The sequence below is a fragment of the Saccopteryx bilineata genome, chromosome 1 (genome assembly GCF_036850765.1).
Source record: "Saccopteryx bilineata isolate mSacBil1 chromosome 1, mSacBil1_pri_phased_curated, whole genome shotgun sequence".
Classification (NCBI taxonomy): domain Eukaryota; kingdom Metazoa; phylum Chordata; class Mammalia; order Chiroptera; family Emballonuridae; genus Saccopteryx; species Saccopteryx bilineata.
The window spans coordinates 175879829-175895709 of NC_089490.1; the positions used below are offsets into that span (position 1 = coordinate 175879829).

General features: G+C 34.0%; 1 protein-coding gene across 3 annotated transcripts in view; it reads right to left on the reverse strand.

Annotated features, from left to right (window-relative positions):
• FSTL5 (follistatin like 5) overlaps nucleotides 1–12945 on the reverse strand; it is a 699550-nt gene extending 686605 nt beyond the window's left edge. For all 3 annotated transcript variants that reach the window (XM_066280005.1, XM_066280011.1, XM_066280003.1), the window contains exon 1: nucleotides 12566–12945. The gene's annotated coding sequence lies outside the window, so the exon portion shown is untranslated. The remainder of the gene's footprint in view (nucleotides 1–12565) is intronic.
• Nucleotides 12946–15881: the final 2936 nt, after the last annotated feature.

Consider the following 15881-nt stretch of genomic DNA (forward strand, 5'->3'; position numbering starts at 1 on the left):
TGGTTTTGAGCTTGGGAGGCCATGTGTGATTCCTTTCCTTTCTTTCTTTCTTTCTTTCTTTCTTTCTTTCTTTCTTTCTTTCTTTCTTTCTTTCATCAAGTGAGAGAAAGGGAGGCAGAGACACAGACTCCCACTTGTGCCCAGACCAGGATCCACCCAGCAACCCCAGTCTGGGGCTGATGTTCTGTCCATCTGTGGCTGTGGCTCCGTTACTAGGCAACTGAGCCATTTTTAGCACCTGAGGAGAGGCCATGGAGCCATCTGCAGCACCCAAGGTCAACTTCCTCATTGAAGCCATGGCTGAGGGAGGGGAGAGAGAGAGAGAGAGAGAAAGGGGATGGAGAGAGGGAGAGAGGTGGATGGTCACTTCTCCTGTGTGCCCTGACTGGGAATCAAACTCAGGACTTCTACACGTGGGCCCAACACTCTACCACTGACCCAACCAGCCAGGGCCTGTGTTGTGATTCCTTTCTGTCTGTGACATTGTGACCTTTAACTTTCTCAGAAGCCTTGTGCTCAGCCTTGGTTCTACCTTAAAAGATCTAAAGTTTTAGTAAAATAAAGGCCCAATCAATATTCAATAAACCATTATTATTATTTCATAAAATCTAATTTTCATTAATTATGTAAAATCAAGGCAAGATTTCTCTTAGATTAATAGCCAAAGTACATACAAAGAAAATTTATAACAGAATTACTTCTAAGAAACATACTAAAACATTATATTCACTAATAAGCAAATGTAAATAAAAATCAAAAAAATGCAATTTTTATTGTTAAATTAACAAAATCAAAATATGCAACACTATGGCCAAATATCTCAAATATTACTAGCCTAAGTGGATTGATGTATCATTATAGAAAATAACATCATATTAGCTATTTCTGCTCATAAGAACAATCCAGGAATCTTACTCAGTATTTTAAGTTCTGGGAAAATTGTATAATAATAAAAACTTTGAATGGATTTCAAATATGCATCTCAAAAGTTAATAGATTGCTCATCATTCATATAAAAACTCCATGTCAAACAATAGTAAATAACGTGTAAAGTTTACTAATATGCAAATTTAATAAGATCTTACTAAGTCACATATGCTGCTATTGAATTTAAGTGTCTTATATTTTAAAAAACCAATTAAATCTGAAAATGTTATTATGCAAGAAAAGAACATATTAATTTAGTTTAAATCAGGACTAAATAATACTACCACACTGAAACAATATTAAGAAGTTAGTAATAAAAGTTTGCTTTGTTTTCAAGAAAGTTGCAATTTAATAGCTCATTCTCACAGCACAGTAGGTTTTTATTTCAGCCCTGAGGGTATATTTGATACTCTCTGATATATAAAAAAATAAAATTTTAATTGGAAAAGTGTTTAAATGAACATCTTTTATATTTTCAGCAGACTAAAAAATCATGTAGCAAAAGCCTAGTAAACATAACTTGAGATAGTTGCTACTTTTAAATTTATATAGCAATGCTATTATGATGTTGCTAACTAAAAACAAGAGTTTCTGGGCACTGCTCTTAGTTTTGTGCTAGTTTTCAAATGTTTGGAAGGGTGTTGCTATAGCTACTGGGGTAAAACAAAAACTGTGTTTAAGTCCAATGTATCTAAGCTAACATAAAATTTTAGGGTATGGTGTGACATATTTGTACAACTATCACAGACTTAAATCTAATTATCTTTTCTATAAGTGCCTTGAATACAAGCATCCACTTTTCATGTTCTCTGTTCTGTTCAAGACCCCTGTACTAAGATCTAACAAACTGAGGCAATTAAAGCCTTAATATCACAGAGGGTCGGTCTTCATAAGTGTTTGAAAAATTTATAAACCAAACTCTTTTTTCTTCTGTAATAAATAGGGAAAAGCAATTTAAAGGGAAGTGGTGAAGGTTCATCAACTATTTGAATAGTCAAGAATTTAACAACTTGAGAAAGATCATTTTGCACTTAAAAATATCTTTATATTTCCTACACATAAAGAAGACTATTTTTGAAGAAAAGCATGGTGACATTAAAAAGCTAGGATCACCATATCCTGAATGCCCTACTGAATTGTAGACTGTTGTTAACCTAACCGAGATGTTCAACAAAACAGGTAATTAATGAGATGTCCAGTCGAGTGCTAGCATTGAGAGCCGTTTTCACAGCTGGCCACACAGTTCTACTCCAGATATTATCAATTAAGTTGTATATTTGTACAAAGACAGGGAAATAAATTCAGTGTAAGCTTTTCACCTTCCTTAGGCCTCAAGACAAAGAGAGAAATAGAGCACTTGGCAAAAGAAAATAAACAGTTGTACAGGGTATTTATTGAACAGTTTGTTGCCATGAATTATAAATATCTAGGCTTAACATGCAAAGCTTTCTCTAGAAAATTTTCTCTTTCACTTTTTAAATTTTTTACCTCAATTAATTATGGTTTCCCAAGAAATGTTACCAAAAAACCCCCAAGAAACAATTCAGGCAAAGCTCTGGCAAAACTTGTGTAAGTTCTTTTAAGCCTTACTTTTTTGTCAATGCACTAACTTTTGAGACTCTGCCAAAGATTACAATACTGTGCATCTAATAGTTTTTATTTTGGAAAGTTGTGAATGTATTTTATTATACTCATTTTCTTTAGATTTTTATGGTCCCATGATGTCACAGTTTTGTAAAAAAATAAAAATGCAATCGCATAATAACTAATAAACACTGTGGTTTCTCAGGCATGTGCACAAACCCAAAAGGCATTCTAAGCATTTTTCTTTCCCTGGTAATGCCACAATGTCTGTGATAATGGATCATTTGATATAAATACTAGTTCACTGGATCACTGACTCAAAGGAACATAGATTTTCGAGCACTTTAGTTTTCTATGAAAGAAGGTGAAGGTCTGAACAAATAAACTGTACAATGCACAAAGAACACAAATTGATTTTCATAAATTAGCCTTAAATCCCAGATTAAGTTGCAACCTCTTTTGTATAGTGTGATTAAAAATGAAAATAAAAATTTACTTAAATAACTTGTTTTAATTATATTATAGTGTCCAATGAGGGAAGCTAATATTCCTTAAAAAGAAAAATCACAACTTATCATTTCTTTCATGATGGAAGCATTTTGGTTTTTGCCAATAACTTGGCATTCAGATATAAGAGAAGCACTCCAAACAACACATACATGTGGTCAACAGGTATATGAAAAGTGGCTTGACATTACTAATCATCAGATAAATGCAAAACAAAATCACAATGAGATATCACCTCACACCTGTAAGGATGGCTATCATCAAATAAATTTTTTAAAAACGGTAAGTATTGGTGAGAATGTGAAAACATTGGAAGCTTTATGCTCTGTTGTTAGAAATGTAAACTGGTACAATCATTATGAAAAGCAGTATGATGTTTCCTTATTTTTTTTTTTAATCTACCATCCATCACTCTTCTGGGTATTTACCCAAAAGAATGAAAGCAGGATCTCAAAGACATATTATCATTCCGTGTTTATTGAAGCATTATTCACAATAGTCATAGTTAATGTTAACTTATCAGAAACTACTTCCTGGGTCCCTCAGAATGACAAAGTTGGCACCTAAGATAACCTTTACCTAAGGTAGCACTCATATCCATTAGGAATTCTTTACCTGTCTTACTTCTCATTATAACACTTATCAATGTCAGGCATCATCCTTTGTCTTTCTCGGTTAATTTATCGTCTGTTTTCTCACAGAAAAAGTAGAGAAGAAACTTTGTCTCTATCATTCCCGCTCAATCCCCAGCACCCAAAGGGTACCTGAACATAGAAAGTCCTTAATTCCATCTTTACTGAATTAATACTCTCTAGTATAATAAATATGATTATTCATTTTAAAGTATTGTTTATTAAATTTAAAAATTGGATATATACACTAGTTAAATTATTTTAGGTTTGATCAAGATAAAATTACCTTAATTATATTTAAACTATAAAAGATATTTTAATGAAGTTTTTCTGTATATTTAATGTTAGTAAAGTAGTCGCCAACTAGTTTCCAATCTTTAGACAATTAAATGAGAACAAAATTATTAGTGCTATCCATATGATATTCTTTTGAAGATATTCTTTAAAATATAAAGTTTTCTTTCAAAGTAACTATAAATTTCTTGTACTTTCTGAATAGTAAATATAAATATTATTTTGACTTTCTATATAACTTCTATGTCATTTATAAAGTATCATATTAAATATGATTTGCTGATTTGCATGAAAAGATTTCATGTTATATGAAATAAGAAAATAAAATCCCTTTGCATGGTTTGCAATTAGAGAAAAACAAAAATGTGAAATCAGAGTAGATTAACAAAATCTAAAATCTAAAAACATTCATCAATTCATGAGCAGACATCTATTATATTCTTATACATCCAAAACACTACACAACTGAAGCAAACATAAAAAGGAATGAATTTCAATGAGAATTAAATATGTATATGAATAAATTCTAAACCACAAAGTTCTGTACACAGGATAAAATCCCTAGGCCTTTTCTTTTAAAAAGAGATTAAGATTAATTAGGAAAAATAGCCTAAGAGACATTTTTAAAATTCCAAAAGCAATGACAGACTGTCACTGCATAGTTCAGGTCATTCATTTCTGGGGAGGAGAGAAATGAGCTTATTGGCATGACAGCAGTGGAGAAAGACTCTGAGGTTCAAGTAGAATTTGAACCAGGTATGTAGGTAGAATTCTCACATGAATCTCAGTGACCTACTCTTACCTTGTGCGTAGGTAGACCGACCCCTTAACTTGCTTTTGACAAAAGAATACTGCAAAGGTTATGTAACATGCTCTTGCAATTATGTTATGTTATATGGCAAAAAGGAGAGATTTTAAGATGTAATTAAGGTTCCAAATCAGTTGATTTTATGGATATTCAAAAAGTGATAATTCTAACTGCCCTGACCTAATGAGGTGAGCTCTGTAAGTGCAAATCTAGAGGTCAGAAACTGAAGGAGTCACTGAGAATATTATCTGGCCTTGAAGAAACAATCTTCCGTGGATTCTGAGCTGCAAAGAAATACTAAAAGCTTGATTTGAAATTTTGAATAGAGAGTCTATTCTCTACCTACCCTTGTGACCCATGGAAACTATGAGATGATAAATATTTAAGCCACTCAAGTTATGTTGATTTTTATGTAATAAAACAAATATATACATTTATAAAAAATGTACATTTTGGTGATATCCACAGTGACACTGACACACCATTTGTTGCAACAACATTATAGACTCTGAAAAGCACATATGAGCACAATATGATTTCTTCTATGAGAAAACTTGTCTGGAAACAGGAATGATGTGTAGGTCGGGATTGCTGAAAATACAACAGTCCAGACAGGGCATTGTGTTGATACAGAAAGAAGGAATCATACTTTATATATTGACTCACACTGTTTTACTTATGCACATTGCATATATGAGAAAATTGAAAATCAGACTGATTACTTGCAAGCAGTAGAATCAATTAGAATGATCTTAAAAACAAGCAGAGAATTTCAACTTAATATAGTAAAAAGTAGAGATCCACTGATGATTTCTGAACACTGTGACATTTGAAAGCTTACTTTAATCAAGAAGAATTTAGAAGAGGTTTGAAGTCTGTACCAGCAGAGCATAATGATTATGATCACGCAGCTGGTTTCAGGCAGAGCTTGGTCTGAGTCCCAGCTCTGCGGGCAACCTATCTCTTTAAGCTTTGGTTTCCCAATATCCACCTCATAAGGTGTTGCACATGTAAAATAAAACAATGTGTATAAACACTGAACATCTTTCATGATGCATTATAAACCATCGATATTTTAGTTGCTATTACTATCATTTATTATTCCAGCAGAAGAAACAAGAACTGGAAAGATCAATGTAGAGAATGTCAGAATAATTCTGGCTGAAACGGGACAGGCTGGGTCCAGATTAACTCAATAAAAGGAGAGAATAGAAAACAGAGATTTAGGTAAAGTGACATGATAAACAAAGGAATGTCCAAACTTGGGGAATCGTTACACATAGTATAGTAAGAATGCTGTAAGTTTAAAACATCTATGAAGTTTTAGACCTAGGTGAATGAAAAAAGAGCAGGTCTAATTTACAGGCAGAAAAATTAGGGTGCGGGACCATGGTAGGGATGAGATGATGAGTTAATGGAGTTTTGTTGTCACCATGAAATCAGAGTTAAAATTTCTAGCAAACCTTTGTAAATATATTAAATGAGTTCAGGTCTGGGCCAGAGCTATAGAATTGGAAGATATCTATGAGGAGAGAATAATTGTAGCTGTTGGAATGAATGAACTTCCTGCAGGGCTCCTCAGAGAATCGGGAACAGTGAGTTTAATAAATTGTATACAAAGTGGCACAGAAATTTCAAGATTAAAAATGTTTATACCAGACTTCATTTCAAAAGTAAAACACTGGGTATTGCTAACCAATATGTAAAATAATATAAGCCCATATAAACTTACTGCACAAATTAAACTTTTCTACCTCCTTTAGGATTCATCTAATAAGGACAACCCAAAAGTTGGATAATGAGGATTCACTAGGGAATCTGATGCAACTCTGTGTCTCGCCCAGGAGCTGTGTTATAATTACTGCCACCAGTGCTCACCCCTTCTACTCAAACTACATGCTACATGAAAACAAAAAGTATCATCTAGTGGTTAATATTTCCTTTTGTATCTCAAACAGAATAAGAAATAAGAGATTATTTAATGTTTCCTAAGCATTCAAGAGATTGCCTCGTTTTGAACTGTATTTTAAGACTACTAATTTTATTTTGGTTACGTTATTTGATCTCTTAGACTATTTGAAATATTAGCAGCTAATTAGTCTGAAGGGTTAAATGTGAGTAGTGTTTGATAACGCAGGTGCTGACTGATAAAAGGAGGCTGAAGTTTCAACATGTTTTTATATTTGAATTTGGTGTCCAGTAGGACCTTTTAAAGAAATAAGATCCTTAAACACAAACCACTCTATTATATTTTTTATTCTACTTGAGATACAAAGATAAATATTTTCTCCTGCTAATACTTTAAATAGTCTATAAGATAAATAATATATACCTCTCTAACATTATATACAGAGAACAAAAAACTCCTTAAGACTTTAGTATTGTGGCCTGACCAGGTGGTGGCGCAGTGGATAGAGCATTGAACTGGGGTGTAGAGGACCCAGGTTTGAGACCCTGAGGTCGCCAGCTTGAGCGAGGGCTCATCGGTTTGAGCAAGGCTCACCAGCTTGAGCCCAAGGTCGATGGCTCGAGCAAGAGGTCCCTCGGTCTGCTGTAGTCCCCTACCCCGGTCAAGGCACATATGAGAAATCAATCAATGAACGACTAAGGAACCGCAACAAAGAATTGATGTTTGTCATCTCTCTCCCTTCCTGTCTATCTGTCCCTATCTGTCCCTCTCTCTGACTCTCTCTGTCTCTCCCACAAGAAAAAAAAAAGACTTTAGTATTGTGCATTCTAAGTTAGGATACTAAGAAATATATGTTATATAATAATTTCAATACAACAATAATTAAGAAAAAATTTGGAGATGTTCACATTTAGCAAAGAGAGTATCATAGAAAAATAGTTTTAAATAAGACACACCCGATTGAATATTTGACCTAAACAAAGGTTCTAGAAAGTGCAGTGTGGGTAAAAATGAGTTTAATTAAACTTGGTTTAACTGATTCACCCACTTGTTCCTAGTTGTGTGACCATGGGCTGGAGGTGAAAAGCTTTGATCTGAGGGGTTTTTTCCTTATATCTAATATGAAGACAATATAACCTTTTACATGGTTATGTAAATGTTACATGATGCAATATGGATGAAATGTCTTAATATGAATAAACATATAGTTAAACATATATTTGTCTGTCTTCTTCCTCTTCACAGATGTGTCTCAAATCAAGGCTTAAAGATCTTATGCCCAAATATCAATAGGTAATCTATCATGAAATAGGAAATGTGTTTATGAGTAGCAATTCACTGTGAATGGGACCACCTTTTTAATCCTAAATGAGGCAGTTCAGAGTCTGGTTGACATCAAAATCACATCAATTATGGTGACTGTGAGAAAAAGGGCCACATTATCATGGAGTGCATGGGGGCATTTGTCTCTTCATAAGAGCAAGAACCATTACTTAAGCTTTTAGAAATTGGAAAAAATAAGTCCCTGGTGGGGATTTAAAAACTACCTAATGTGTTTGGTAGATCTGGTCCAACCATGAAAAGTAAGTTGTTTCCATTTCATCATCATCTTTGGGGAGCATAGTTCAGGTTTGTATGCTTTAATTGCTACAGTATGCATGTTTTAATCACTACCTTAGTTATACCTGCATGGAGAAAATATATATATACTAAAGTAATATTCTCTTAATTGCCAATTACACTGAATATATTTAAATAAAACTCAATGAAAAAAGTATTTTCAAATCTTTTGCATTGTGCTTGAGAATTACTGGCAGTGCTGTGAACAAGTTATGAGTTGGGAAAATATTCTCTGTATTGATATGCAAATGAACTCACTAAGCAACCACTTTTCTTTCGAGATTTACATAATTTGATACCAAAAGCCATATTAAATTAATATTAATTACTTGGTTTTAATTAAAAGAAGTTTAGAGTTAAGTTGTTCTTCCCACATTTCACCACCTTTATGCATGAAAATATTGATTCACAAGAAATAACAATGTTAAAGAAAAAAAGAAATAACACTGTTTTAGATGTAGGGATATCCAGGCTCTGTTCCTGAGCAGTATATGGCTTATACCAAAGATGTGTAGAAAGTAAACCTAAAGTGTGTTTTGCAGAGAATAACTTTCAGAACTCATATTTTCTCAAAATCAATGTAGAGCTCATAAACTCTTAATTATGCACACATCTTTTTGCTTTCTTATTCCTGGCACATTTTCTTTTCCAATTGTCCCTTCCCTTGCCAATCAGCATGAGAACTTCTGAATGATACCTTCATGACAAAAACCTGGTGTATGCTCAAGCATACTAGTCTAAATAAAAAATAACAATAATTAGAAGACACATTTGCCACTATAACATATATTTTTATAGCTTATTATGCAAATTATTTCTATATTAAGCAGCATTTGTTGAACTTAAATGTCCCAAATCATTCTTATTGCATGCTTATGGTAGAGTAGAAACTATTAAAATTATACACAAACACACACACTCGTGCTTATACTATTATTTAATTTTCTCTCAGAAAACCCATTGGAAGGCTCATAGGAATCTTGGAATTCTGAATTTATCATAAACACTACCTCACCCATTACAATAATATTATCTTCCTCAACACCAAGGTGATTAAAGCACAAAGGGACCAATTGTTTTGTTGTGTGGTGACCAATTTGATGGGAAAGTAAAGATATTCCACAGGGGACCATGCAGCTCACCTTAGGTAGACTATGCCCAAAGGACACTGGAAGTGTTGAAACAGAAGTGATTAAGTCTGTTTGGTAAAGAATAACTGGTCACATAGCTGTTACAATGAAGTTAACAACAGAAAGTACTTTTTTCTAGCCTATTTGTCCACAAAGGTCTTTTGAACTTGGTAATATATTAATTAATAAAAAAATTATTAAAGTTATTATGATAATTTGGGGCAAATATAAAGAACTAATAGGAACATCTTTTTCAAGGTCTTTGGTCCTATTGATAAATGAGACTTAAACATTAAAAAATGTCCATTATTCAAAGAAAATTGTCAATAAACTATTACTTGCATAATTTTTAAATATATAAAAGTTACTGTTAAAAAGTCAATTCACTCAAATATTTTATCATATTTTAAGCTTATTATTCTTTTAGTATTTCTCAATTGTACATGTTAGTACATAAATAAAAAAGTAATATGTAGCCTTGATAACTTAAATCCCAAATTGTTTCTTTTATATTAAATGCCACTAAACACACACAGTTACCCATCTTATTTGTAAAAAAAAAAAAAAAAAATACACTTGTCCAGCAACATTTTTAACTTTTATTTTTGGTCTAGATTAAAGTGTCCTAAGAAACTGAGAAACAATTAAGAAAGATAACATATAAACTAATTAAATTATTTTAGTAATTTTTCTATGGACTGTAAAAGTTCAGCATCTTAAGGTAAAAAGTGCTATATACATTTGCAGTGCCTGTGTAATGAAATGAATACTTTAGCAGGCTATCCTGTATTATATTGAATATGCCTTTGAATTTCACATGAACAAGTTATAACTCCAAAATATGGTCATTTCTTGGTGACACAAAGAATTAATAAAGGACCATCATATTTAAATATTTTATAGGTGTCTTCAAAGATGGCAGTTTTATTTGTTTATAGTAAAAAATATATGCTGTATCCAAATAATATTTTGTATAGGCTAAATTTGGGCTAATTATGGTCAACTAATTTTATCTCTTCAGAAGTAAAATACAAAACTCAAATGTGATAAAATAATTAAGAGAAAATACTTCCAATATTTTAAATTGGCAATCTCATTGACTCTAGCTTTGGCTGATTTCATTATTACCAGCATTGTATTTTGATTTTAGCATCTAAGAATCAAACCCTAACAATATTAAACTTCACCTGAAAGAATTCCAGATTGGTAGTATAAACTAACTGTTCATACTCAAATAAAGACATACATCCTGGAAAACTTTATGCAAAGATAAGTCAATGAAATTCTCATACAGTTGGGTGAATATAATGTTTATCTATGCTAAAGCCTTTTAAGTAATTTATAAAATAAAAATATATGCTGATGTTTCCATGTAATAAAAAATAAGACAAAGCTAAAATGAAAAGAAGCTATAATTCTATTTGAAATTCCATGTCTGAGTACTTATACCAAGTTAATTAACTTTAATTTTAAAATATATAGAAGGAATGTTTCTATATACATTGATAGAAGTCTGGTATAAGCTTCATAGCTCAGTATTTTACATATTTTATTTTGTTCCCCCACCTGCCTAGTCTTTAAAATTTTATAGCAATATTTAATGTAAGATCACATGACTGACAAATCCTACAAAGAATATGTGGTTAGGGTAAAGCATGGGAAAACCTTAAAGAGCTCTAGTATTTGCAGTAATATCCATGTTTTGTAGCAATAACTCTAATGTAGGACTGTGCTGTAATAAAATAATCACTACCCAGAGGAATTATTTTAAATCATAAAATCTAGAGCTATAGTTCATCCTTGTAAGTACAATGCAACTAGCTTAGAAATTTTTTATGATAATTAAAAATATAAAAAATATTTATACTTAGAGTATTCTTTAATTGCTATAGAAAAAAAAAAGAAAAACAGCCCTAGTCACTTATTAACTCTGCAACAGCTTATATTTTACCCATTTCTATTAATATAGGACATCTGATTGCAACCTGAACCCTCTCCCATAGAAGGTAAAGGAACCCCCATTCCAACGTTTTCCCAGCCATCATTTATACTTAATTTAATGTCACTAAATGACATAAATGAAAGATCATAATTCTGTTTGTCAGACAAACCATCATGCATCTCATATAGAGTCTAATACTAACAAGAAATACACAGCACCAGCTAACTTCTATCATTAGGATTGTTCACTATGAGAAGTACTATTCTGTGGTTTTCTGCACTGAATTTTTTCTCCAAACACACTAAAAAATACACTGCCAATTGACAAAAGGAACACAGCTTCAAAAGAAAACCTCCTAAGTATAGAAAAGCTCTCTGTTATACATGCAAGAGGTTAAACATTGCTGAAATAGCGAGACATTTTCTCAGCCCACGCTTCCCAGTTTCATTCAATTACCAACAGCAGTAGAGACTATAATGCAAGCTAAAACTGTATTATTAAATCAGAGCTTCCTATTTACATCCAACTCTGACCTGAGGGGGTAGAAGGGAATGATATTTACTAGTCAATAGCAGAACAAACAGCCCCAAACTTGGAAATACACATGACCTTGGGGTGTAGAATTTTCAGACAGAGTTTCACAAGTTGTATTTGGATCTACTGCATAACAATACCTCTAAATGAACCCAACTTGGTATATATGCTCCTATCCCTAGCATCTCCCCTCCAAAAATGTTAAAAAGAGCTCAGCACTTTGTATTCAGTGCTTTAGATACCAAAGAATTAATCAGAGATTGGTCTACTCAAAGATTTCTTTAAGATTACATTTGTTTTAAATAACTTGGTTTTTGATTTATTTAATGTAATTTACTAACATATTTGGGGGTTTGCACTGAATGGATTCTGTCCCTTGAGCCATGCTGGAAGTGTTGCTCCACAAATGTTTATATTTATAAAGCAGGATGTAATGTGATGACATTAACTTCACAAAAAAACAAAGCCCTCAACTTCCCCTCTAGAATTCAATGCATAATCACTAATACATGGTCTTATAATAATAATAATGATAACAATAATTTAAATAATTATTACAATCATTAGCAAAAGTCCCCGTTTCAAATTATAAAAACAATCATAACTTGTTTTGAAATTTTGAATGGCACTCTGCGCCCCCTCCCATTTGTAATAATTTATAAGAATATTTTTTCTTACCTTATTTTAACAGTCACAAAAGTCTCCCAGAAAGATTCCTAAACGGTGTGTAAATATAAATTACAATACAAACAATAATTTTTAAAAAAACTAAAAAGAATCTCTCAGCTGGGAAAAGATGAAAATAGTTTGGTCTAAAACTACAGAAATCTCCAAAGTCACGCCTGACTGGGCGCCCAGGTGGCAAACAGAGGACTCTCTCCCACGTCCGCTACCACACTCCTTTGTCAAGTTGATATAGTCCTGCTGGTGAAGCGGTCCAGCAGGGCACAGAGGGTGCCAGAGGGCGTTGCCTCGAGGTACTGGAAGCAAGCGGTCTACTCGCGTCCCAGGTTCAGCACCGGCAGCGCAGTGGACAGCACCAGCTCCTCTCACCTCCAGTTTGTCTCAGTCACTGAACCAGGCTGATTCTCGCGCCTCCTCCCTAAGCAAGAACTGCTGCCACTCAACCGGGCTTGCCCCGCCCCCCACAGCTGACGTAACTATTTTGCATATCAACTCCCAGGGAGGTGCTCGGGGCCACCCTCTTGACTCGGCTTCTCTTAGGGTCAGCTGAGGCAATCCAAGCGGCAAGGTCCAGGTTTCTGATGAGCGTGGGCATCATTGGACCTCACGCTCCATTCACAACCAGTCCCAAAGAAACTAAATGCTTTCGGTCTCGCCCGAGTCTCTGCCTTCGCTGGGACTGTCGTTTGTGGGCACCTTAAAGACTGCTGCTGGCACAGCGCGGGCAGGAAGGCGGGCGCGGGAGGGGGTGGCGAGCCCGGCGAGGAGGGGCTGGGCAGGCGGTGGGGAAGGGGCCGGGGAACACAATGGATCTGTCCAGCCACTCCAAAATTTCCCCCAATCCTTTTGATCTTCCTGCGCAAACTTTCCTCCTCCTGCCTCGGTTTGTTGACTGGAGAGGATGTGTTCAGTGTTCCGTTCCCTGTTTCTCAGTTCACGGAACAGGAGGCGCTGCAGCAGAAACTTGTTTTGGAAGAAAACATGTTTTGGGTGCTGGGGAAAATGTGAAAGCTTGCAATGCTTATTATCATTCGTAAACAGCATCTCTTCTTAATGTTTGATATGAGTGCTGCATAGTGTATTTTAGACTTTCAGGTGCGTTCCTGTAAACTGTGCAGAACCCTCTTGCTTCATTCTCCTGGTTTATCTATATATCGTCAAGCCAAATGGATTTGGAGAAAACAGGGTTAACATAAAAATCATTTTATAATGAAAAAAGTGAAAGTTCTCAGCTTCAACTTTCACTGCTGAAATCCTGAAAGTTGTGCAATATTTATTATGTCTAATCTATCAATTGTCCTGTGAAAGATGGGATATACTGGAAGTATTTCATAGCCTTTAGCAATTCTCTCGATTTAAGTGTTGTTTCTTATCCCAGGAAGGCTCTAAGAGCCCTGACAGCAAGGAAAGGGGATACGATGTCAGCAGATTTTTAACTGCTTAAACTTGTAAACAGCAAACTGACATGATCAACCATCCAAAACTGTAATTATTCATATATTATCTCTTATGTCCCACCTGCAGCCATCAAGACTTTATTGTACAAAAGGGGAGGGCCAAATAAAATTAGGCCTACATTTTTTTAAGTTGGTTAAAACATTTTTCATGAAAAGTTCATTCAAGAAATGTTATAGCAATCAATATATTGTTTCCCCCCCAAAAAAATGCATACATATGATCTGTGTTGTATTCCTAGAGACTAATATAGTTTTGCACTGGATCTGCTCATGAGATTTTCATGAACTCTCTTGAAATGAATACACTTTTTCTTCTATCAGAAAAAAGATTTAATAAATTTAATTTTCTGCAATGTTTAAGAAATTATTTGATGAAGCATATTTACTTTATATATATATATAAATTCCTTCTTAAGAGTCACTTAAAGAGGAGCAAAATTGAAGGAAAAGGGTAATTTTGCTTCTGAGGGAATTTTGTTTTTCTGCATTACATCCACATAAACCTTTCTTTTTTAACTTTTGTCTAGAAGTTGTTTGTTACTTTCCTAAATATCCAATTTCCTGGGAACATTTCTCCAACATGTAATATCATATCACACCCAGGTAATCTGCAATGTTTTATGCTCTCTGACAATAACTGATTTCATATAAGTATGTAAATGATTCGTGTCATACCTTTCTGCACTGCTTATTACATAGATGTAGTCATATATACACACATATTCTAAAAGCACCTCAATTCCCAAAGTGATTTTAATAATGATTTCCCTCACCATGGTAGGGCACAAAAAATGACTATTGAAGGCAGATGGGCCTTTTGCAGCTACAATAGAGCTAACTGTATAACTGGTACTTAAGCTGATCAAAGCACAGATCTCTGCTTCTTTTGGAAATGCCACACAGCATCTCTTGTTCTGCTTCATGCCAATATGCCAAAATGTCAGCAGGGACTTAAAAGTTCACTGTGGAAATATATAGAGTGTGTTATAAAAATTCTCATAAAATTTCACCAAAGTCTGGGTCATACATTGTTTAATAGACATTACTACTCAGTTCACTTCGGTGATCATATTGCTTTGGGCTAGGAATTCAATTAAGGCAGACATAACATTATTCAAAAGCCTAAGGGGACGAAACTGGTGAAAGGATTACTCAAAACATATGTAAACACATAGATACAGACAACAGTGGGGTAATAACCAGAAAGAAAGTGTGTGTGTGTGTGTGGGGGGTCATTAGAGGTAAGGGGTGGAGGGTAAATGAGAGGCAGAAATGGGGACAGAAAGAGATTTAGGGGTGGAAAGTATAGGGTGCATTGTGTAGATCAGTGATAGTCAACCTGGTCCCTACTGACCACTAGTGGGCATTCCAGCTTTCATGGTGGGCAGTAGCAGAGCAATCAAAGTATAAATAAAAAGATGGATTGAACTATAGTAAGTTGTTTTATAAAGATTTATTCTGCCAAACTTAGTAAAAATCCGACATTAAGTACTTGGTAAGTAATTATTATTATATGCTTTAACTTGGTGTAACTCTGCTTTATAAATTTTATAAAGTAAAGTTACTTCCCTACTTTATAAATCATCATTACTATGGAACTGGTGGGCGGTTAGAAAATTTTACTACTAACAGACATACAAAAGTGGGCAGTAGGTATAAAAAGGTTGACTACCCCTGGTGTAGATGGTGTGACATGGAGTTATACACTTGAAACCTCTATGGTTTAGCAAACCATGTCATCCCAATAAATTCAAAATAAGAACATTAAAAAACACTATTTTCCCTAAAATTGTTTCAAATATAGAAAGAAAGGCAGACAATTTTTCTAAAAGAGAGAGAGAAATAAAAGAAAC